Here is a 25,475-nt window from a genome sequence, read left to right as displayed (position 1 = left end):
ATGAAAACTTAAAATGGCTATATGATTTTTTCAGGACCGAATCGGAAAAAATGGTATAGGAGAAAAGTGTTTCTTTTGATTTCAAGGATCTTTTGTTGTACGAGTCTAAGATAGTATATCCTGTGTTTTCCTTCATTTCATTTTCTTCACGTTTTCTCCTAAAATACACCCACAGGATGGATGGACAAGTCATAGGACATCGTCCATAGAATTTCCGATTTGAACTTTGTCATCTTTCCGTCTGAGTGATACGGAATCGATAAAAAGCTGCAGACGCCACGGATGGGATGCTGCCGGCCATAAAACTCTTCTGGTCTCCACTCGCGAGCCGTATTAGGAATAACGTAACATTGTTTTCCTTAAAGTCTTTTCTACAAGACTCAGTCGGAGTCACTGCACTTTGGCAGTTCGATGTTTAGAGGAAAGGTTAGTGTCAAGGATCTGTTCCGTTTCTGTGATTTTGACGGAGATGCGCGCAAGCGGTTTTCAAGGTGAGTCGGACTTTTTTCTTCTTTCGCCGCATTTTCGAGTAAAGTATTTTACACAATATTTTTGGGAATTTTTCGTCAACTTTCGAGTCGAGTTTTTCTTCCAGGAAAAATATCGTAGATCTAATTGTGATACATATTCTGAAAGAGCAACTCTTCTAGTAATAAATCTGAGAATTTTATTCATCTCGGCACAACCGTTCGGTCTTCAGGGAGTTTTAACTGACCCCATTTTTTTGGCAATTTTTCGAAAGTCAAATGCCTGTATCTTTTGAAAAAAGACGAGTCGGAAGAAATGGTAAAGGAAAAAAGTGTTTCTTTTGATCTTAAGAATCTACTATTAAAATATCTGTACAAGCCAGAGACTCATTCTGTATATAACAAACAAAAAAGTTAGCCAAAGCGCCATTAAAGGTTTGCCAAGTTATTATGGCGAGTCCCTCCACCTAGTACCATGAGTAAGTACTGTAAATACCTTAATGGGGCGTGCCAACCGATTGACCCATACTTCTTGCATGCATATATTCTTAAAATCGCCGCGAAGTATCTGGTATTATGCAAAATGTACTACGAGAGTCAGTATCAATATTGTGCCATCTCTGGAGTAGTAAAATGAAGACAATAACAATTTAGAACCATTTAATTCAGGATAAACTTATTATAATTGTTTCGAATCTGACTGAAAATTTTTTATTATAACTTTTTCCATTTTCGTTTCACATAAATATTAAATTTTCCAATTGAAGAACCAAAAATAATATCAATATGTTTGCGAAAAAAAGGCAAGGGAAGTTCTTCATAATATACCGTCGAGTATTAACTCAAAATGAATACTCAAAGATAATACTCAACACTTCCTTCAGATTAGTGAAATATTTTTGACGAACAGAGAACTAACAGTCGGTTAGCACGTAGCATTATGGTATTCGGTACTGAGTACCCAGTGGCGTTCCGTCATCACCAGCAGGGCAAACCTTATGTCGCTTTGGCTAACTTTTGCATCCAATAATTATTATAATAATCGCTCTATTTTTTTTATATAATCGCAATGAATTTAAATTTCTCATTTTCATTCACATCTCATTCATATTGAATGGGGTCCTTATTTGAACACAAAGACTGCTTGAGGTGTCTCACGTAAATCCAACCCATGAAGAACATTGCTAACAATAAATAAATCAGAAAAGAGTAAATAAATCCTAGAGTTGAAAAACAAAGTTCAGCATAAACTGTCAAATATCAAAAAAACGTTATTATTCTGGCTGATCTATTGATTAAAATTTGTTGATATATTTTTGTTGTAATTTTTGTTTACAAATGGTCTCTTCTTGTATTTATAGTTGCATACATATTTTATTGGTTCATAATTTCGATTCTTAAGTTTTCAATCTCTTCTTGTATTTATAGTTGCATACATATTTTATTGGTTCATAATTTCGATTCTTAAGTTTTCAAGAGTTTATTCATAATCATGTTTTGTTTTCCTTGAACACAAACTAATTCTTGGATTAAATAAAATGGAAACGTACAATCATGTCGAATTTCTTTCGATTTCCATCAGATGGTACTGAATTTTGTGTCTCTTTTCCGAGTATATAGGTAATCACAAAAAAGTTGCACCTTCTTATTTCACTGACCTTCATATTTCCCAAATCTTTTTGTTTTTATCTCCCTTATATTTTATGTAAAAGTCTGTATGTTTGTTTGTACTTATAACTTTTGAACCAAATATCCGATTTTTTAATTCTTGATAAAGATGACCCATATAACATAGTTTTTGGACGAATCGGTTGGTTCTTATAAATTCTTTTCAATTTTCTGATAGAACCCCGTTCAGTGAATATTATTTATTCCTCCGTGGTGACATAAATGTGCGGTATGATGAAGAACCTATTGTTATTGACATTATTGACTCCTAGAATATATAATTTGTTATTCTAAATGTCATAGATGGTTCGTTTGTTCCTCAGCTCGACGTCAATCTGAAATGTCTTATTGAAAGATGACATTTGAACTGACATTTCGAAATCAGTTCGGAACTAGGATGATCTGGAACTGGTTCGGTTCCAAATAAGTTCGAGACCTTAATAGAACTGGGTGTACCAATAAACTTTACTCGAATATTCTTCAAAATCTCAACCCATAACTGGTGTGAACACAGACTCGTTGATCGAGCACCATACACCGACATAAATACCACATTACGTGGATTGTAGGAGCTGATTAAGAAAGAATTAGCATTAAAAGTGGGATGTTTAGTCTGCGCTCCCACACGCGGTCTCGAAACCTGACCAGAAATACCCAGACAAAAATCTACCCGTTCACAGCCACCTACGGACCATAAATTGGAAAAAATACGACCCGTCCTGACCATATGCGACAATTATGGCCGACTGTAAAATTGTGGTTGCAAGTGTCCAGATAAAGGTAAGCGCACATACAACGGCATCGGACGGACGGCATGGAAGGAACGGCACGGCAGCGGCGGAATTTTTATGAAGGTATCGCACATATAACATCGGAATCGCCGGAGGAATAGATTAGTTGCGAATGTCTTCAAGCGGTGAGGAACTAGCGTTTGTTCTGGAGGAAGAAGAGTTTCAAAAGCGAAGGAATCGTAGACGAATGTGGATACATGACATATGTAAAAAAGGAAGGATTTTGGAGAATATGTTCATTTATTTCCGGACTTGATGAAGGACGAAAAAAAATGGATGCTATAATTTCTGTCACTTAAATTGTACAGGGTGGGCAAATTTCGATGTTTTAGCACTACAGCTTTTACACCAGTGGAGAAAGACAAAATCTGATACCCCATTCTCGTTCTCTTTTTCTGAGAAACTAACAAAAGTAGTGGCCATTTTTGGCCACCTCCTTTTGTTTTCGAGTTATAAGCGAAAATTGGAAAAATGGATATTTCGAAATAAATTTATATCTCCGCTAATACCGATGATAGAGCTCTGAAATGAAATCATTATTCAGGCACTTTTTTGAGTAGAATCCAGTGGCGTGCTTGCCTTTTTCGCAGGATTTTTAATTACGAAGCTATGACCCAAAGTTATGTTTTTTTAAATGGGAACACTAAATTTCTATGTAATTTTTTCAAAGCTCAATTTTCACTAATTTCAAAAATATATAACATCATATGGTTTGTATAAATATAAATAATAGAAAATGGTCAAATACCTATTTTGTCAATATTTCTATGGTTTTGGTTTTTATAGTTACATATCTGAAACTTTGAACTTCCACAGGCGCTTTTTCACGTAGAATCTACTGACGAGCTCAAAATATTTTCTCAGTTCGAAACATTAGGCTGATTTAATTTTTTCAAATGCGAACTTTTAATGACTTTGTTATTTTTGAATTGGAAAAAACCTTTCATCAGTGGATTCTACATAAGAAAGTGCCTGTAGAAGGTTCAAATTTCAGATCTGTAACGTCAAAGACAAAAAAGTTAAGAGAGAACTTTTCGAAATCGTCAAAATTTCATTTTTTGCTAATATCTCGAAAACTAAGAGTCGTAGGAGGCTACGGTTTTCACCATTCTTTGTTTCTCTGAAAAAGAGCTCGGAAATGTGTCATCCGTTTTCTTCTAGCTCTTATAGATGAATGTTGTCAAACACTTCTCTGTTTCGATCAACAGGATTCATCAGTTATATCCTATGCATCTTCAGTTCATTCCCCTTCGAGCATAGAATCTCCAATTAATATATTCTGCGATGACCTCAAACCGCAATGCGACAAAATCAAGATATAATCTCAGTTTTGCCACCCTAGAGCGACAATTTCACATCACATTCTCCATCGATAGCGTCTCTTTCCCGATAGACTGTTCCTTCAAACGCCACGCGGGTCTTTCAGATCGGTCGTCGATAATGTATCACACTGTACCGTCGATGCAAAATGGCGCTTCAGTTAGCACGCTGTGTCCCGGCTAACGAGGCCGTTTCACCTGCACGAGAATATCGCAAGAAAACGAGCCAATTATAATGTTTCCGGAACCGATAGAATTATGTAATATTATTCCGAGTGTCTCCGGGATATTTATATCTGGATGGATCTGAGCCGTAAATGAGGCCGGCGAGAGATGGAGGAGGGAAAAGACATGGGCGAAATGTGAGCTGATGTAGAGTTTATGTTTTATGTCACTTTCTCTCGAGAAACAACTCTGAGGATGAGCAACAAAATTGCAAAACTGTAGATTTTTCTGAAAGATAACTACGAGGATATATTGAAAAATTCTTAGCCTACTAAAGAACCAAACTAAATTTCAATGTCAAAATATTGAATTACTCAAAGTTTTCTCCTTTTAATTGGATACCTTTATCACAGCGAACCTGCAACGTCTCTAGACCCTTCAAAAAAAATGTTTCTTCTTGCTCTTCAAACCGGATCTCCACAGCTTTTATTACCTCCTCGTTGGAAGAAAATTTACGACCTTTTAAACTTTTTTCCAGTTGAGGAAAGAGATGATAGTCGGATGGAGCCAAATCTGGTGAATAAGGGGGGTGTTCTAGTAAATGAAACCCTAAATCACGAATTTTTGCATGGCAACATGAGATTTGTGTGCAGGGGCGTTGTCCTGCAAAACACAAGTCCTTTGGATAGCTTTCCGGATCTTTTCTCCTCAATTTTTTCCCGTATAGTGGTCAGTAATGTCGAATAGTAATCTCCGGTTATTGTTCTACCCTTATCCAAAAAATTAATCATGATTACTCCTTGGCAATCCCAAAGAACTGAAGCAAGAACTTTTCCAGCAGATTTTTGAACACGAAACTTCTTAGGTCTTGGAAAACCAGAGTTTCGCCATTCCATCGATTGTTGCTTTGTTTCTGGATCGTAGAAATGTACCTAACTCTCATAGTAACAATTCGGTTCAAGAAGTTGCCATCGCTTTCAAATCGAGCACACATCGACCGCGATGCTTCTACCCTTCCACGATTTTGGTCAACATTCAAACATTTGGGGATCCATTTCGCAGCAGTTTTTCTCATGTCCAAATTGACGTGAACTATATGATGAACGCGTTCGTATGAAATATTCAGTGCTTCAGATATCCGTTTTAGGTTTTAGCCCAATTCGACGGTCTAATAAAATCACATCATGAACTGTATAAATATTTTCGGGGATTTACACAGAAACTGGCCTTCCCAAGTGGTCATCATGTTCAATGGAAAATTTACATCTTTGAAGGTTGCAGTCCAATTTTCCACGGTCGCATACGAAGGGCATTGATCACAAAGGGTATTAAGCATATCTTCGTAAATCTGCTTAACTCTTGACCTTCTTAAATGAAGGTATTTGATGATGGCTGCATACTCCAATATTTCGGTTTTCACAATTTCGGTGGACATCTTCTTTCTTTTAATTTATTGAGTAACTCTGGTTTACTTTTTTGACCTCAAACTTCACACTGACAGTTCTTATGAATTATTGTTCGTTGCTATGTTAACGCAATATTTTTTTATGCATGGCATAGGCTAACTAGATATCAATACATTCTCGTAATAACTCAAAAATCGTTTTTTCAATTTCCACAGGCGTAAAATCCTGCAGCTTCTGATTCGTGGTGATTTTTTTCGGAATAAGAATTTCTCAAAATATGAAAAGGCGTGTAACAAGCCCGTATAACCGCCGAAGTAGTTAATAACGGTTTTATATCGTTTTGGAGAATAAGAAGAAAGTTTTTTTCTGGTCGGACGAGAGAGACATTGCACGGCGCCATCCGTTCGGATATCCAGTAAACAAGCCAAATATGAAAAGTATTGCGAGACATAAACGACGAATATCTAACTGTGGCGCCATCAGATAGCGAAGAAAGTAAAAATTCAACGGTCGTCTGCGTTTTATAACGAACGAGATGAATAAATAATGCAAGGCAAAAAAGCAATTAATCTGAAAACGTCGTTAATCTGGTACGTATGCGATATCGGGAACCATTAGAGAAATGCGCGTACGTCGCTGAAATAACATTTTATTCATGTTGCGTTACAAGATAAACGCATTAGAAACCGGCGTTTCGTCTCAAATTGGCGATGAAGACGACGAGTTGGCTATGGATATTTGACGAATTGATATTCTGTGCATGAAGGTTAATTTACCTACTTGTATTTGAATAAAATAGATAGAAATAGATAGAATAGATAGAAATAGATGACACTGTGGTACATATTCTGAAAGAGCAACTCTTCTAGTTGAAAATCTGAGATTTTCATCCATCTCCGCGCAACCGTTCGGTCTTGACGAATTTTTATCTGAACCCATCTTTTTCAGGATTTTTCGAAGATCAGCTTGCGAGCGTTTTATCTATCAATAATAGTAACCGTAGATGGAAATGTGATGCTTATTCTGAAAGATCAACTCTTCTAGTAATAGATCTGAGAATTTCATCCATTTCGGCGCAACCGTTCGGTCTTGACAAATTTTTAACTGAACCCATCTTCTCAGGATTTTTCGAAGGTCAGCTTTCGAGTCGTTTATCTCTCAATAAAAGTAACCGTAGATGGAAATGTGATACATATTCTGAAAGAGCAACTCTTCTAGTAATAAATTTGAGAATTTCATCCATCTCGGCGCAACCGTTCGGTCTTGACGAATTTTTAACTGAACCCTTCTTTTTCAGGATTTTTTGAAGGTCAGATTTCGAGACGTTTGTCTCTCAATAAAAGTAACCGTAGATAGAAATGTGATACATATTCTGAAAGAGCGACTCTTCTAGTAATAAATCTGAGAATTTCATCCATTTCGGCGCAACCGTTGGGTCTTGACGAATTTTTAACTGAACCCATATTTTTCAGGATTTTTCGAACGTCAGCTTTCGAGTTGTTTATTTCTCAATAAAATTAAGCGTAGATGGCAATGTGATACATATTGTGAAAGAGCAACCCTTCTAGTAGTAAATTTGAGAACTTCATCCATCTCAGCGCAACCGTTCGGTCTTGACGAATTTTTAACTGAACCCAGCTTTTTCAGGATTTTTCGAAGGTCAGCTTTCGAGTCGTTTATTTCTCAATAAAATCAAGCGTAGATGGCAATGTGATGCTTATTCTGAAAGATCAACTCTTCTACTAATAAATACGAGAATTTCATCCATCTAGATGCAACAGATTGTTCTTAACTCAAATCTTAAAATGCCGGATCGGAAAGAATGGTACAGAATTCCAACTAGAACGATTTCCATATCTCTGCATTCGACAACAATTTTGAACTTGACACTCAAATATTTGTTCTCTGACATAAAGCAGCAGGTTCATTGAAACCGAATCCCCAACAACATCAATGAAACTGCTCTCTGACCACTGTACCTATACACGTACACGTCTGTCTATTCTTAGTGCGAATGTCAACAACCTCCCTGGTAAATATTTACCGATAATAAAAGAGCAATTTACGCCGGTGCTATGGGGAGAACAGTCGGCTTTTTATGTCAATTCCAACTGAAATGCATTCCCGGTAATAGTCCGCATGGCTAATTTGTAGGATACTGACGGAAAGGAATCTGATGTGAGACGTGACTTTTTCTCGTTATTTTTTCCCAACTGAAATAATTCTACTCATAATTTTCTGTCTTATTTTAATTCATTGATTTTTTTTCCTTGTTTCAGGTGAGTTTCACATCTCAAAGACTGTCAAAACATGCCAGAAAAACTTTGTTTGAGTAAGTAACATCGTATGCTTTTGCTGTGAGTGTTTTAAGTCCCTAGGCACAACTGGACCTATACCAAGATGAATTTCGATTGGTTCGAATGACAAAAATTTTCCCAACTACCCATTTATTTACCCTAGATATATCCCTCTCATCTATTTATAGAGAATTATCACAAAAAAGCACTATACTCCATTCACTTTTATTTTAGCAGTCGGTTGGCCATGGAAATTTGAAACATTCCACTCTGTATAGTACGAAAATGTGGGGTTATGAAGCTTGTCAAAATATTTTTGGGTCTTAAATCAACGCTATGTTGCCCGTTCTACGTAAAAGTTTCTGTTATTACGTATTTCATCACAATGTCGAATCTCTTCGGAAAATATGTAAAGAACATAATTGAAGTTTATTCAAACTGATTGAAGGCATACCAAATCCAGTTATTTGCATGGAAAATACAAGAGATCAGTATAATATCATAATATGCACTAGCTTGAGGAGAGCTAATGTTCTTTATCTTCTTTGGCTGAAGTTTGAATACGTTACATCAGTTGTAGATTTCAAAAATATTAAACCGAAGACGAAATGCATATGATGCAGTAGTTGGAAATGGGTATCTCCCGAAGGAATTAACAGATAATTACAAGAATGTTAAATTCTTCAACAAAAATCATCTTGCATCAATATAAGTAAAAGGAATTGAAGGAAGTTTCAAGTTAAGATGAACTTCACCTTTGAACAAAAATTTTACATGAATAAACAAGTAACAGGGCAACTTGCGCGTATTTGTGGCTATTCATCTTAATACGTTGATGTAATAATAATAATTAGGTATTTATTAGTACATTAACATTGTATAGGACAAGTCAAATGAAAAATAGAAAAATCCATTTAAGGGAACTTATTCTCCGATGACATTTATCGAAAATCCTGTAGTAAACTTTTCGCATTAATTCACTCAAACATAAAATTCTCAAATGCCACCCCTTTTTTGGGTCTCCCAATAGAAGGAAATTCTTTGTCATCCTCTTCATTCACAATCTTTCTGATTGTGGAAATATTCAGCTGAAATATAAGTCGTTTAGATTCAGATGAAACATTATATAAATTCTCTTACATTGAATATGTTCGCTACCGTCTGACGTATTGTGGATTTTAGAATATCATCCTGACCCCTCTCTCTTTTTTTCAATTACTTTCGGCATTTTCGTTATAAAAATTGATATTAGTTGTGGCAACGGCGTTATGACATTAACGACATTTCATGAGTGCCAACCTAACTTCGTTCTAGTTACAAAAGCTTGAGAAAATTATTTCATGGCCAACCGACTGCTAAAATAACTTTGAATGAAGTATACATTTATCGAAATGAAATATCGTAGTATACAGTGGAAGTGCTATGAAGTTTTCTGTTGATCACATAAATTTCTTCCTAAACGATATCGACTGCATACATATGACACAAAAAAAATCTGTTCAACTACAAAATTTTTGGAATTGATTCAAATAAATGCGATGGCAATTTATACCTACTTTAAATTAAGATGTCAAGAGTCGAATTCAATAAAAATGCTGCGATGTCAAAATATAAAGAACTCCAAAACAGACGATGTTATAAGTTTTTAATTACTGAAAATTTTCAATCCTCAGAAAGACCATTATCCCAACGAAAAAATAAACGATCAATTCACAATCTTCGTGTATATTTCTGGAAAAATGCGCCATAAAGAACGCTTCCACGACTGCATTAACAGATGCTTGTCGCTTGTCGTTACTTTTGGTCCAGACCTTTTCCTAATTGGTGAGCCCCTCTATAAATATCATCAACGGCAACTTGACTTCTTGGGATAATGCTCATAACACATAAAAATGCGCCACTTGATACTCGACGAGGTGTGCTCCTGTCAGAATGATGTATGTTATTACATTTTCAGGCAGATATTGGAAAAGGGGTTGTCCAAGTCGGTTTGGAAGGATTTTTATTGCTCGAAGACGAACCCAACAGTTTGGTTGGAATTATTCCTTGAGAGATAAAACCCTGATTTTGTATCAAATTTTATTGATCATCTGACTACCTACAGTATGGTACTGAAAGGAATTCATTGCCTGATCATGAAATCAGATACATAGAATGTACTTTATGTCAAATCAAAGAACATTTCTCTATTGTGGCCATGTAGAAAAGTTCATTCAGATTCACCATTTGAAAGTCAGTCAATTAGTCCTTCTTCCGAATAGTTTTTTCAATTGAAAATTTCAACAGGATTTTACATGTTTCCTCTGCTTTTGTCTCTCCTTGTACTGCTATGGTAAAAAGTTAATGTCGAGCACTAAATCATCTTCCATATGGTAGAATCTGCCCAACGTAAACTTTATCGACCTGTTCAGTTAATAAATTAATTCAGAATGCATAACGCGCTTCTGGTTACGAAAATTCATAACAGCCGCTGGTGGTTTAATACTGGAGGATAACTGTAAAATGAAGAAGAGGTTCAGGTCGTATGTAGGAGTTCAACTCAAAGTAATGAGTGCGGATTAAAATGATCTCAGAGCAGATTTATATCATCACTTAAAAAAAATAGAGCACGATCGTAAATCGTTGAAGGTCATAGCATCCATGGCACCTGTAAGCTGGATTTTCAACAAAAATCCGTCTTCAATTTAAGATGATTCTTCGAGTTTTTTGTTTTACTCATTATAGGATTCAGAAATTATCAGAAACCGTAAACATTTCAGACCTTTTTTATCCTATTTTAGCTCTAAAAATGATGCAGCAGGGACATACTCTTTTTCTGTTGAAAATTTATTATTGAAATAGATCCTAATACGACGCTAGACCATTTGTTAGCTGAATTATCGCAGAGCAGTGGGAAAAAGTTCATCTCCTGATTCGACCATGTTGTTTTGTTTAGCATATTGGCTCGTTCGATATTTACGTGGTAATGAAAATGGAAACTTAGGATTGCCGAATTGTTGTCATTATTTTTTAGTAACTTACACGATTTTATGAGATGGCTCATTTCGATACCAACTGACAGAAGATAATCAGGACACGAGTGTAAAAAATAGAATTATAGTTCGAAATCTCACCAATAAAATTCGTCTAAATTATTCACGAATTTTTTTCACTATGGACATCACAATCTTCTTGTTCGAACATCCCAACAATCGTCGTAAAAATGGGATGAAATGGGGAAATATCATATCACTTTTTCAACATAACTGACTTAAGCACCTTCAACAAACTGCCTCGATTTTCTAGTTTTCTTTTTTTCACCCTAAATTGCACGATACAACAATTATGATTCTCTCAAAAGTGACCTGATGCATCTAATCCGATGAACTTGGTACTGAACCATTAATTGTCCAGCCATAAGTTTATGTTTTGTTTCGTTTTTGCGATGCCTGTGTCACCTTGCACTCCCGTACTTGAAATTCAATGAAATTTCGTCTAACTTCTAGGGGTTGTATCTCAGCCATCTTGGATATTTTAAAGAGACAATTTTTGATTGAACGACTTATTTTGATGAGTTCTACCCTCAGTCAAAAAAAGCCTCACATTTGAAAACACCCTGTAGTGTACTGGACTTCCATTTGACTGATAATTGTTTATATTCTTGTAAATCGATGGATTTCATGATTGTTGCATTAGGGTCTACTGTGTTCCCTAGATAACAGGGAATTCTGTGTTGGACTAGAGGCCAGGTTTGTTGAGAACAAAAATCTCTTTTATGACTTCGTGGTTATAGTTAAAGGTTAAGAGATCTTGTTGAAAAATGTTTATTCATCTTTTACTAGTGCGGATATTTTCGTGCTCACGATCTTGTAGCGTAGACAATTCGCAGTAGGTACCTAGACTGCTCTCATAACCTCGTGATGCTTTGTACCCAACAAAAAACAACCCAACAAATCTCCATTCTTCTCCATCTAAGTGCCGGTGCGCTCTTGCTGCAGAGGTTCCTTTGATACTGCGACATTATTTCCAGAGAAAAAATCAGGTTGACCAGTTGAATTGTCGGGAGGGTCAATTCTGGTAGCCATCAAGACTGTATCAAAGAATATAGGGTGGAAAACAGGCATAGTTACCTTGTAACTTCAACAACAAGTGCGCACCGGTCCTTACCGATACTTGACCACCGGATTATCACCACAAAAGAGATCGAGCGCATGCAGCTACCGCAATCTGGCAGGTCATCGGTCGGGGGGAGAGAGAGAGAGACGTAGAGGATCGTTTTGCATAAATTTCAAAGCAGCGACCGGCGATACCCCCGTGGTCTCGACTCCGCTCAGGGTTCCACTCGCAACACCTGATTCATAGTCGAGCAATTTCAGGCACGCGGAGTTTTATTGCTTCCTCGGACCTTCCATCATCCGCGGAGACGACGATGAGAAATTGACTTTACCGCAAACTTGATATCGGACGGGTCGAACTTCGCCTCTGCAACGACCATTCCATTTCATTATGGCCGATCCGGATTTTTTCCGGGATGATTCACGGCCTGAGGATCCGATACGAGGAATGTCGGGTAGGTATGTCACTGCTAGCTAAATGGTGGAACATCCTTAGACCTGTTTTATATATACAGTGCGCAAAAAAATTAACGCACATTCTGAAAATCTCAATTTTTATGAAAGTTAACTCTACATTGACTTTATAACTTATTTTTTCTGTTATCTCGGGAAGGTTTTGAACGAAACAAGACACATCAAATGGAAGAAAAATTCAGGATTTCACCGAATCTTATGTGAAAGAAGAGAAATGAACAATTTTCAAAATACTGAAATGCTGATAAGTGATTTAATACTTGGTATTTCCACCCCTAGCGTTAATTACAGCTCGGCAACGACGGTTCATACTCAGAATGAGTGATCTTAAAATGTTCTGATCTAATCCTTCCCAGATTTCTCCGAGTTGGATTCCTAAGTCATTAAGAGTAGCTGGATGATTTTCTGAACTTCTCAGCCTTCTATTGAGGTTGTCCCAAACCTGCTCAATCGGATTGAGATCTGGACTTCTTGCTGGCCATTCCATTCGAGAGACTTCAACCTCTTCAAGGTACTCCTGAACGATGCGCGCACGATGGGGTCTGGCATTATCGTCCATAAAAATGAAATTTTCACCAATGTATGGGGCAAATGGCACTACATGCTCTTCAAGAATGTTCCTTATATACTTATCAGCATTCATAGCTCCATTATCAACGACCACTAGGTCTGGGCGAGCAGTCAAAGATATTCCACCCCATACCATAATCGATCCTCCCCCGAAACCAGTAGTATTCAGGAAATTGCACTGAGCATATCTTTCATGTGGACGTCTGTATACAGGGGAACGTCGATCACAATGGTAGAGGCAGAATCTAGACTCATCTGTGAAGAGAACTCTTTCCCAATCGGCCTCTTCCCAATGGATATATATGCTCTCTCGCAAAATACAAACGCGCCCTTCGATGGGCTGGGGTAAGAGCTGGGCCTCTTGCCGCGACACGAGGCCTTAAATCATATTCTCTGAGGCGATTTCTTATTGTCTGAGTGCTAATTTGCACCTCATGAGTTTGATCAAGCTGAATTTGAAGGAGACGAGCGGTTGCAAACCGTGCTACGAGTGCCTACTCGTAGAAGAAATTTTCGGAAGTGAGATTCCTCAAGAGTCCGTTCTTGGTCCATCAATTTTGTTCCAAGCGATAAGGACTGACGTTGGAATATACAGAGCAAGCACTAAATGTGTAATATCGTTGAGCTGCTGATTTTTGACTTCGAGAAATTGTTTTGGTCAATTCGGCCCAACTGGAGAATTTTTCTGAACGGCTGCACCTTGTAGGGTTCTCAGCTCTTGAAAATTATGATGAAAAGTCATTGAAACTATTTGAGTAAAGGGGATTCTGTAATCTTCAATGAATAGATCCACCAATAATAAGGCTTATCAATTTTTCCTACCTTTACAGGGTGATTCTTTGACTCGTACAAAATACTGTAGATTCTTGAGGTCAAGAGAAACACATGGTGTTGAAAAACCATAAAGAAATGTTATTTCTCACACTAACGGTTTTATCGAATGTAATGAATTTGGGAATATAGTTTTTCATTTATCTGATTAATCTTTTTCGAACACAAGATATCACCCACGTCTTCCAGTTTTTTCATTATGATCATAACGTACACTAAAAATACCAAAAATTAAAAAAATTCAACTTTTGAAGCTGAGGTTTCAAATTGGGTACTTTGACCGAATGCAACTCTGCTTCAAAGATCCGCAGATGTGAAGTGTCACAGATATAGCTAGTTATTTCGAAAGTAATTCTGTTTTTCCAGGGGTGGCACAGCTCATTATGAAAACTTAAAACGGCTATATCTTTTTATCAAGGCCGAATCGGCAAAAATGGTACAGGAAAAAAGTGTTTCTTTTGACCTCAAGAATCTACTGTTGAAATATTTGTACTAGTCGAAGATTCACCCCCTATATTAATGGTGAAAGCCAAAGACTTCACAGAGATAAAGAAAAACAAAGTATCTCTAATCTGTGTTTCTGGTCACTCATGAAACGAAGAGGCCAACACACTTGACAGAAAGGGGGCATAAACGCAACTTACTGATCTAGAAGCTTTTTGTGGTATGAGAAAATGCACCGATAAGAAAGAATCTTTGGAAAAGAAGAAACAGCCTACTTCGGAATATCAAAAATGTAAGATCCAAAAAGTGTTTGGACATTGTCACCTCAGAAAGCATATGATGAGTATAAGTTTATCAGAAACTGAAGATTCTATGGAGAGGAAGAGGAAACTCCTAATCAGCTGATTACAGAGTGTCTCACCGTTATAAGAAATGGCAAAGAATGTCTTGGATGAGAAAATAATACGAGGAGAGGGAAATCAGCCACCTTGAAGCCCTTTCAGACTGGAAACTCTACAGTAGGAGAATGAGCATTAAATGGTGTAGGGATGATAACACCTAAAGGTCGCAGGGAACTGTAACCCTCTTTTCTAACCGGTATAATTGTTAATTAACCACATAATAGGGGCCCAACTATCGACTGAAACTTACGTCTAAACGAAATCGAAGCATCAATTAAAACCAGAATAGATCTTGTTTCCTCTCACAATCACTCGGTCTATTGTTGGCTCGACGGCCATAAAATGAGTGAGTGCAACAAGGAGTACATCGGTCAGGAGGCCGAAGACAGCTATTAATAACAAATGTCAGGGATAGTGTGGTCCTTTCTATTCAGATGCTGGGCCATTGTTGCATCTTCGATTGTTTATCGATAGGAATGATATTTCATGGAGTTGCGAAATGTATCTATTGATCCGTTTCCTGCATCAATAGAACCTGTCAGTTTTCTTTAATGGACGCGCCCTGAATTTTTTTCGGATTTGTTTCCACACATCATAACCTTTACTGGTATTTTATAACAGAAACGAGACCAATCCCGATCGACCGAAATTGTCGGACGTTTTTCGAGGAAACTATTACACTTGTCGTCCACAATATGAGCAGACCTTGTCTCAACAAAGATAAACGGTCCTCTTTGACATGAAATAATAATCACATGCGAATTGTCGTGATACTGCATTGTGGACACGGCGGAAGCCACAAGAAAGTTCACTGACCGCCGATCTTTATTAAGCTTTTGGAGCCTGCTAATCTAAAATTATTCTCAAGTTCAGACCATAAAACACGACGTAATATTCTTGATCTGGATTAGTAAACGTAACGATTTCCTCACTCGTTTGGCCTAGAATACGCTTCTTCACGCGGTGGGCAAAAAGTCCTGGGATACATTTTTATTTGACTTTAAATAAAAATCGTCTTTATATTAGACTAGAGTTAGAGTGATGAGTTAACGACATAATACGAGGATATATTGAAAAATTCTTAGCTTACTATAGAACCAAACAAAATTTCAATGTCAAAATATTTTATTACTCAACATATTCTCCTCTTAATTGGATACATTGATTACACCGAACCTGAAACGTCTCTAGATCTTCAAAAAAATTTTTCTTCTTGCTCTGCGAACCAGACCTCCACTTTTATTACCTCCTCGTTGGAAGAAAATTTACGACCTTTTAAACTTTTTTCAGTTGAGGAAAGAGATGATAGTCGGATGGAGCCAAATCTGGTGAATGAGGGGGGTATTCTAATAATTCAAACCCTAAAATCACGATTTTTTTGCATGGCAACATGAGATTTCTGTACAGGGGCGTTGTCCTGCAAAAACAAAACACCTCTGGATAGCTTTCCGAGTTTTTTCTCTTTAATTTTTTCCCGTAGAGTGGTCAGTAATGTCGAATAGTAATCTCCGGTTATTGTTTTACCCTCATCCAAAAAATCAATCTTGATTACTCCATGGCAATCCCAAAAAACTGAAGCAAGAACTTTTCCACCAGATTTTTGGACACGAAACTCCTTAGATCTTGGAAAATCAGAGTGTCGCCATTCCATCGATTGCCGCTTTGTTTCTGGATCGTAGAAATGTACCCAAGTCTCATCCATAGTAACAATGCGGTTTAAGAAGTTCACATCGTTTTTGAAATCGAGCACAGATCGAACGCGATGATTCTATCCTTGCACGCTTTTGGTCAACATTTAAACATTTGGGGATCAATTTTGCAGCAATTTTTCTCGTGTCCCAACTGACGTGTACTGTATGATGAACGCGTTCGTATTCAGTGCTTCAGATATCCGTTTTAGCCCAATTCGATCTGATTAAATCATGTCATGAACTGCATCGATATTTTCGGGGACTGACACAGAAACTGGCCTTCCCGATCGGTCATCATCTTCAATGGAAAATCTATCCCTTTTAAAGCTTGCAGTAAAATTTTTCCCGGTCGCATACGAAGGACATTGATAACCAAGGGTATCGAGCATATCTTCGTAAATCTGCTTACCTCTTAATCCTTTTGAATACAGGTACTTGATGATGGTTTTTCGATATTCACAACTTCGGTGGACATCTTTTTTTTTTAATTTATTGCGTAACTCTGGTTTAATTTTTTGACCTCAACTTCACACTGACACTTCTGATGAGTGAAATGTGTGAATGTGTAACTCCCCAAAACACTCTTATCTTGCATTATCTCTCAAAAGTTATTGTTATACTGAGTGATATCGATTGAAATTTATTTTGGGAGGATTTTGCATCTCTTCATAAACTTTTTAGGGTTTTCACTCCCAATCTCAGGAGCAAATCGTTGATTTCATTTTTAATTGATTTTGTTTCAGAGATTGGGAGTGAAAACCCTAAAAAGTTTATGAAGTTATACTGAGTGGTCTATTTTCTATGTCACCCAGTATATTTGAACCGTTTCAGGGTGGTCATTCTGGACCCGCAGTGTCTGTTTCCTGCACTCCTACAAGACAAAAACAATAACGACCACTAGATTATGCCATTAAGACTTCAGAGTCTCGCATAAGTAATGCTATCATTTTTATACTGTTACGCTGTGGGCTCTGGCGTGGTTGAAATACCGATTTGGTACTTCAGTAAGTGACTCAGTTGAGCGTATTATTACAAGGATATATCGCCGGTAACAGAACACACAAGTGGCGTAAGGCGCCAGTCCTGAGTGATTTTCCCGAAGGCATCCTGATATAGATTATTGACCAATCGACTTCAAATGAATTCGCCTGCTTCAAAGGCTGATTTATCCCATAATTCAGCCCGTTTGGATATGGGTTATAATGGATGCCCAGTGGCCGGGAAGGATGCTGCCTCTCGATCTCAATTTTGCGGCCACACAAGTTGAAGTGTTTGTAGTGGAGCGAAAAGAGTGAGAAGTCCAGACGCAGCTCAATTTCTGGTTACAAAATAAAACCGATAGTTTGTGTAGTTTCATCATGGGAGTAAAATATAATACATAAATTATAGAAATACTCACGATAAGCATTCAAAATTGATACAATCATTGTCCCAAACTGTTCCCAATAACTCAAAATCTTACTAAATGGACTATTACCAATAAATTTTCAATTTTCCACAATCGCCTGAGATTTTTTGAAAGGGGCATATAGAAATTGTGCTTTCGTATAACTGAATCAGTGACTTTATCCCTCAATGTCTTATGTACATCGATTCTAGCACCTGAGTAGCGGACGGAAATAATTAAAAATTATCATTTGCTCGTGTGTCGCATCTCATCCTTTTTAGTAAACCCGTTGAACAATAGCGCTTTGTTTTCAGCCGTGTGTATGTTTATTCATTCATAGGACCTTGCTTCTCTGAAGCGCCTGTTGAAATTTTGACATATATGGTCGTCATTCCATGGGCGTAACTACATCGAATTCATCGAAAGAGTGGATTAATGAGAATATTCCATTTTGGGTTCGGCGTGAAATGTTACGTGAGCAAACATAGTGGAGAAGTGTGGAGTATTTTGCATAGGCATGGGCTTACGAAATATTTGACACTAAGTTTTCCTTAATGTCGAAATTGAGCATCGATGACAAGCATTTCAGATTCTTCCAATGTCCCAATTATGTATGACAGCTTAACGACAGCTTTCTTGATAATGAGCGATCATAGGAAGTGTCAACTTCAGAATAGATCTCTTTTTGTTAATGGCTATAAGAATGCCAGATTATTCTTCAAAATAGAAGGATTTTCTTGAAAAATTCACACTGATGGCGAAATACGGACGAGCTGATAAAGTTTGTCAAGGCAGTAAAAGGAAAAAGCAGCAGCATTCACCAATGTAAGATAGTGGGAGGTACTAATAGCAATACTGACAGAAAGAAATTCTGTAATTCTTTCTAAATTCAGGTGGACACAAGTACCAATGGCGAAAATAATACATAAGGAAGAATCATATCATGTTTTCATAGATAAACATAAAAAAAGTGTATGCCTGAAAGTAAAAATTGTAAAATTGGAGTTTCAACAAAATTATCATTAATTTATTTTCAATTAACATTTTTCTAGCGAAAACTGTGTTCAATGAATAGAATTAGGTGTCTTTTTCACAAATAAACACTTTTTAGCGTATTCATGGTTAGACAATATATTTCTTGACAAGAAATCTTCCGATTTTTTCATCCTATCCTCCGCCACTGTTCGCCCATAGAGATGCATCGCATCACATGGTCCTTCACACACCGGATATGCAAGTTTCTCCCACCGGATCGTCATATCATTTGTATTTCTATGTGTACAATAATGTGGACGCGCCGTTGACATGTACATAAACATTACAGGGCGCTCCCTCCACTATGTACCTATTAGATATCGGCGACTGGGAGAACTCAATTTAATCTTGGCCCCCCTATATATGAACCGGATGATTAATTGACCTACTCAAACTTGGCTGTCGAATTACATTATCGAAATTGATGGGTTTCTGCTTCGGAACAGATGGTCGGAAAATGTAGTTTTCGGAGGGGAATTGTCCTTTTCTGAAACCCGGAAAAATTGGAGGGTGTGTATACGGTTTACTCTCACGAAACTGCCGGCTATGAATGGATGAATCAGTGTCTTTTATTATTGAGATTTGTTATGCTCTTTTCCATAAAGAAGAACAGGAAATATTTCATCCTAATGGCTCTTATGCCTGAACGAATCGAGATTACTGCGAACACCAATATACAGGGTGAGTCTTTGACTCTCTTTAGGTCAAAAGAAACACTTTTTCCTCTACCATAATTTCCGATTCAGTCCTGATAAAAAGATACAACCACTTTAAGTTTTCATAATGAGCTGTGCCATCCCTGGACAAAACAGAATTACCTTCAGAATAACCAGCTTAATCTGTGACACTACACATCTGTGGATCTTTGAAACAGAGTTGCATTTGTACCCAATTTTACAAATTTCACAAATACTTCAAGAGTTGGGTTCTCTGAATTTTTGGTATTTTTATGGTACGTAATGGTCATAAAGAGAAAACTGGAAGACGTAGTTAACATCTTGTGTTCGAAGAAGATTCATCGAATAAATGAAAAACTATATTCCGAAATTCATTACATTCGATAAAACCTTTTGAGAGATAAAACTAAAAAAAACATTTTTTACGATTTTTCAACAGCCTGTATCTTCCAAACCGAGCTGATTCTGAAAAAATGGTTAAGGCAAAAGTGTTTCTTTTGACCTCAAGAATCTACTGTCGAAATATTTATACGTGACAAAGCCTTACCCTGTACAGGGTGAGTCAATGCGATGTTAATGGTAAAAACAAGTCTACTACTTTCTCATTTCTCTAGGAAGAAAATGTCACTGCAGTTTCCGAAATTCACAACTCGAAGTTGCTGTTTTGAAGAATTAGGCGTAATTTCCTCAAGAAGTGCAAAACTCAAAAATCGGGATAAAGCTGCAGGAGAAAACCAAGAATGACAGGTGCAGGAGTTGACAAGAGCATTGTGTTGCATCGAAATGATATTTCGAATGAATTATCAACAGAACAAACGCAACTATAAAGGTGAAGTCAGAGAGCTATTCCGAAATCATTATTGAAATGCAAATAAAAGATAAAAACGGTTAAATAAAACATAACGACGTGTGGAAAGGTGAATCATGAACTTAAGCGATCAAAACAGCAACATTAAGGTACAGTTAGGAAGTTTACTGATTCACTAAACACACAAATGACTCATAGATATTTAATTGAATTTTGATATCGATTATTAAGACACGATATGGCCCAGTCTTTTTATGAATGGATCTTTGTTAACTGTTAACCTGAGGCTTTTAACGGTGAAATCTGCTTAAAACGACTCGAAAATGGACTTAATGATTGTCATCAGCCTTTCCTCGAATAATCGTGAGAAGCAACGTCTTCCTTTGCAGATTAAACTGTCAGTTCCCTTCTTATACAGAGAATAAAAAGAACGCACAAATTTAAATATTCGGTATTCGTTGTAGAAAAATGCCCGAATAGGTCAATTTTAAAATGGGCCACCCATCTATCTCAATAAAACCAGATTGCAATTTATCTCGCAATGAATCGGTTAATTGAATGCGAAATCGTCAATAAAATGCTGTCCCGAGTATAACCTCAAATCCTCTCTTTTTGCAGACGCTCGGTTCGGTTCCAACGATGCAAAGAGCAAATTAATAAGCAACCCCACATTCTGCGAATTGCTTATTGTCCGACTGCATTAGTTTTAATGGGGATATATGGGTGTAAAACCATAAATAAATTCGTAGACGTTTTGTTTGTATTCGTCTGCTTCCACCATGCAGATGAAAAAGCAATTGGCGAAATTAATACAGAATCCTCAGATGTACATAATTAAAAAAAAACTCGACACATACATATTTATGTGACCCAGGCTACTATACTCCATTCAAATTTATTTTAGCTGTCGGTTGGCCATGAAATAATTTTCTCAAGTTTTTGTAACTAGAACGGAGTAAGGTTGGCACTCATGAAATGTCGTTAATGTCATAACGCCGTTGCCACAACTAATATCAATTTTTATTACCAAAATGACGAAAGTATTGAAAAAAGAGCAGGGTTACAGGAAGTGCTATTTAGAATGCAGGTCAGCTCATTCAAATAATTATACCCTGATATTCTAAAATCCACAATACGTCAGACGGTAGCGAACATATTCAATGTAAGAATTTATATAATGTTTCATCTGAATCTAAACGACTTATATTTCAGCTGAATATTTCCATAATCAGAAAGATTGTGAATGAAGAGGATTACAAAGAATTTCCTTCTATTGGGCGTCCCAAAAAAGTGGTGGCATTTGAAAATTTTATGTTTGAGTGAATTAATGCGAAAAGTTTACTACAGGATTTTCGATGAATGTTATCGTAGAATAAGTTTGACTTCTTCGGGTTAATATTTTTGAAATCTACAACTAATGTAACGTATTCAAACTTTATCCAAAGAAGATAACGAACATTAACTCTCCTCAAGCTAGTGCATATTATGATATTATAATGATCTCTTGTATTTTCCATGCAAATAACTGGATTGGGTATGCCTTCAATAAGTTTGTGTAACTTCAATTATGTTCCTCACATATTTTCCGAAGAGATTCGACATTGTTATAAAATACGTAATAACAGAAGCTTTTACGTAGAACGGGCAACAAAGCGTTGATTTAAAACCCAAAAATGTTTTGACAACCTTCATAACCCCACATTTTCGTACTATACAGATTGAAATGTGTCAAATTTCCATGGCCAACCGAGTGCTAAAATATAAGTGAATGGAGTATAAATAAAAATTTATCGAAGATAAGACATTTTTGCTGCAAGACTATGTGTTACCGTTATTCCTTCAATACAGACTCCATCGCAATAATTATCTTTTATGACAGATGTAATTCATCCATTCATCGCACAATAGACGAGCAATAACCAATAACGGAAACGAATGAAAAAATAATCTTAAATTGGCACCTATTACACGATATGCAGCTGTTAACAATGTACCAGGTGGGAGGCTTTCAATTTAATTAATATGCAAAACGTTCTGCGGTTCTGGCAATAGAAAACCACCGATCGATGGGCACAAAGAAAAGTGGTAAAATCACCAACAATAGGACAATAAATAACATTCGAATAAACAATCGTGTGGCGGCTTTATTAATAGAATTTCGTATAGGAACAATGAGCACTAATAACGAACGGTAAAAAGTTTCGTTGCAGCACTTAAATTGGAGTTTACCACTCGTAAACCATGCAACTGTCAATGAAGCTTAGGCTAGTGAACTGAAGGCGCACTATGTGGGTTTTTTCTTTCCTTATTTTTATTGCGAGGTCTCAAATCGCACGAATGAATCTAGTTGATAAACTGCTCCGGAAAAGTTCATGATATTGAAGCAGAGCAGAGAAGATGCCATGTCATTTATGCACCTGAAGAAAACTTTGAATTTTTGAAATTTTCAGAATATTTTGAAATTTTTTATTTTTGTTACTGTGAATGCATAATTTCCTTGGAATCTTATTATTTCAACCTGAAAAACACTACACAACCATACTTCGGAAGGAAATTGGATTTCTCTGAAAAAAAAACACGAAAATTTTCAACTTAGGACGCGAGTGGTATAGAATTTAAAAAAGTACAGTATTATATTCATAAAAATCGTCAAAATAGGTCTGATTTTTGAGTGATCTTTCTTCTCCAAGTCCAAGGATCAGCCTTGGTCACTATCCATAGATTTTTCATGAAGAAGTGACATCGCGAGCATCGAACAACCTAACGTCTAATTAACAAATGCCGAAACTTGTCATCAAGTCATGACATCTTCACGGTTTTCTGTTCCCCTGCATCCAACACAATTCGTTCTGTCCGAAAGAGAGACCCTGTCGGAAGTTATTTGTACGAAGGTATCGAAAATAAAATTCCCAAATTAGTTACTCAGATAAAACGGATAGAAATAGACGTATCTCTATCTGTTGGAGGGCATATGGCGCTTTTATTGGATTCTAGCTGGTGGAGGATCTAATCTCTTGAAGCCGTTCCGTCAATCGAGCAAACCTGTCTTGGGAAAATGGTAGATTGTGAAGCAGAGAGTTTTTTTACTCGAAAAATCAACGGAATAATGCAAAGGTATGCACTACTAAAAGTATTTCACTTTTACAGCGGGTTTCATGAAACTTTGATTGTCCGATCAACGATGTCTAAAACAAAATCACTGAAACCTTTTCATTTCTGAATATATTGAAGAAGTAGCATTTGGGAATAATTCAATGGACGTATGAACATCATTATTTGATTCTAGAATAATTTTCTGAATGATCATGACTGAATTATCGATTGAAAACAAATTGACGTCTATTAGTCAATCAAGCGTTGATTCCCCGATCAAGTGTTATGAAACCCGGGGGTATTCGTATAGAATTTCAAATAAGTTTTTCTGAAATGGATCGCCAAGATCAATTTAAATTCAAGAAAAATTCCTCAACTCCTATAAAAACACTGCGCAAAAAATTAACGCACATTCTGAAAATCTCAATTTTAATGAAAGTCAACTCTACATAGAGTTTATTACTTATTTTTTATGTTCTCTAGGGAAGGTTTTGAACGAAACAAGACATATTAAATGGAAGAAAAATTCAGAATTTCAACGAATCTTATGTGGAAGAAGAGAAATGAACAATTTTCAAAATACTGAAATGCCTATAAGTGATTTAATACTTGGTATTTCCACCCCTTGCGTTAATTACAGCTCGACAACGACGGTTCACACTCAAAATGAGTGATCTTGAAATGTTCCTTCCCAAACCTGCTCAATCGAATTGAGATCTGGACTTCTTGCTGGCCATTCCATTCGAGAGACTTCAACCTCTTTAAGGTACTTGAACGATGCGCGCACGATGGGGTCTGGCATTATCGTCCATAAAAATGAAATTTTCACCAATGTATGGGGCAAATGGCACTACATGCTCTTCAAGAATGTTCTTTATACACTTATCAGCATTCATAGCTCCATTATCAACGACCACTAGGTCTGTGCGAGCAGTCAAAGATATTCCACCCCATACCATAATCGATCCTCCCCCGAAACCAGTAGTATTCAGGAAATTGCACTAAGCATATCTTTCATGTGGACGTCTGTATACAAGGGAACGTCGATCACAATGGTAGAGGCAGAATCTAGACTCATCTGTGAAGAGACTCTTTCCCAATCGGCCTCTTCCCAATGGATATGCTCTCTCGCAAAATCCAAACGCGCCCTTCGATGGGCTGGGGTAAGAGCTGGGCCTCTTGCCGCGACAAGAGTCCTTAAATCATATTCTCTGAGGCGATTTCTTATTGTCTGAGTGCTAATTTGCACCTCATGAGTTTGCTCAAGCTGAATTTGAAGGAGGCGAGCGGTTGCAAACCGTTGTCTCAACGAAGAAACTCTCAAGTACCGTTCTTGAATGGCAGTTGTTACCCGTGGTCTACCCTGCCCTGGTCTTCGGACATTCAAACCTGTCTCCTTGAATCGCTGCAACATTCTGGTTACATTTGTATGGGAAACTCCAAACCTTTCTGCAATTCTTGTGTATGTCCACCCTTCTTCTCGCAAAACTACCGCTTGGGCACATTCCTCTTGGGTCAAATTGCGTGTTTCGCGTTGCATAGCGATCGAGTGTAGAAAATCAAACGAAAGAAAAACTATGGATCACTAGAATTGATCGAGAACAACTGATTTTAGAATGGAGCCAATACATTCAAAATCTGATTATATCATATTTTTTTATTCCTGCTGGGAAAAAACATCTGTATTGAAGAAAACCGTTGAAAGTGGATAACTTATGCATGCATAATTCTGATAAAAATAATTATCATTGAGAACACCTTCAGTTGTAGAATAAATTTGAGATTTCCATAATGTGCGTTAATTTTTTTTCGCAGTGTAGTTCCGATTTTGTCTCCGATGTTTTTCATATAGCACTG

The 25,475-nt window shown here is 37.0% G+C and overlaps 1 protein-coding gene across 2 annotated transcripts in view; it reads left to right on the top strand.

The window, feature by feature from the left end:
• The window catches only part of LOC123322602 (pleckstrin homology domain-containing family G member 3), a 148,671-nt gene that overhangs the window by 34,905 nt on the left and 88,291 nt on the right, over positions 1-25,475 (top strand). The window lies entirely within an intron of this gene.

The sequence above is a fragment of the Coccinella septempunctata genome, chromosome 1 (assembly GCF_907165205.1).
Source record: "Coccinella septempunctata chromosome 1, icCocSept1.1, whole genome shotgun sequence".
Classification (NCBI taxonomy): Eukaryota; Metazoa; Arthropoda; class Insecta; order Coleoptera; family Coccinellidae; genus Coccinella; species Coccinella septempunctata.
This window is presented reverse-complemented; position numbering and strand designations above follow the sequence as displayed.